The following is a 749-nucleotide window of genomic DNA, read 5'->3' as shown; positions in this document are numbered from 1 at the left end:
TCAGTAGTCTAAGCGCCTGCCTAGGCAAGGGCAAGGGTCTGGCTTCCATCCCTGGCACTGACTGCATGCCTTGCGGGCCGTACCTCAGGCGTGTCCAGCCCCGACACCAAGACCAGGCAGTGGTACGTGCCTGTAATCCCAGCAATGGGGAGCTTGGAACAGCAGGATCTCTATGAGTCCGAGCTGCGGAGTGAGACCCTGTACCAAATACATTATAAAATAAAAAAGAAATTTATCTGTTCCTAAAACCAGGTAAATTATTCCTGGCTTTAAAAATATTCTAGGGGCAGGAATATAGCTTGGTAGTACAGCACCTGCCTAGAAAGCACAAGGTCCTGAGTTCAATTCCTGGTGCCAAAGAAACAAAAACAAAATTTAAAAATTGTGTTATCTAATGTTAAGAAAAGTATGGGAAAACAGACCTCTTGCTTATTGTCTGATGGATTATAAAGGGGTCCCACCTTGTAGGTAATATACATTAAAAAAAAGAAATTTGTCAATATAAAAGTAATTCTTTATCCTCAAAAACTCTTCAGAGAGAGCCAAGACCAACTACAAGTGAGAACTAATATTAGCAAAACACATAGCTAACTTTAACTTCATGCATATTTTAACAAATCAAAATACAGAAACATAATAGAAAGATAGATAAAGTAACTAAAATAGTTTGCATTAGAAAGCATACAAATACTTCAAAGACAAGTGAAAAACTTCATCAATTGTAAACTTCTAATAAGATAAGTAGGCAT

Source organism: Octodon degus, unplaced genomic scaffold (genome assembly GCF_000260255.1).
Source record: "Octodon degus isolate 3935 unplaced genomic scaffold, OctDeg1.0 scaffold00099, whole genome shotgun sequence".
Lineage (NCBI taxonomy): Eukaryota > Metazoa > Chordata > Mammalia > Rodentia > Octodontidae > Octodon > Octodon degus.
Note: the sequence above shows the minus strand (reverse complement) of the source record.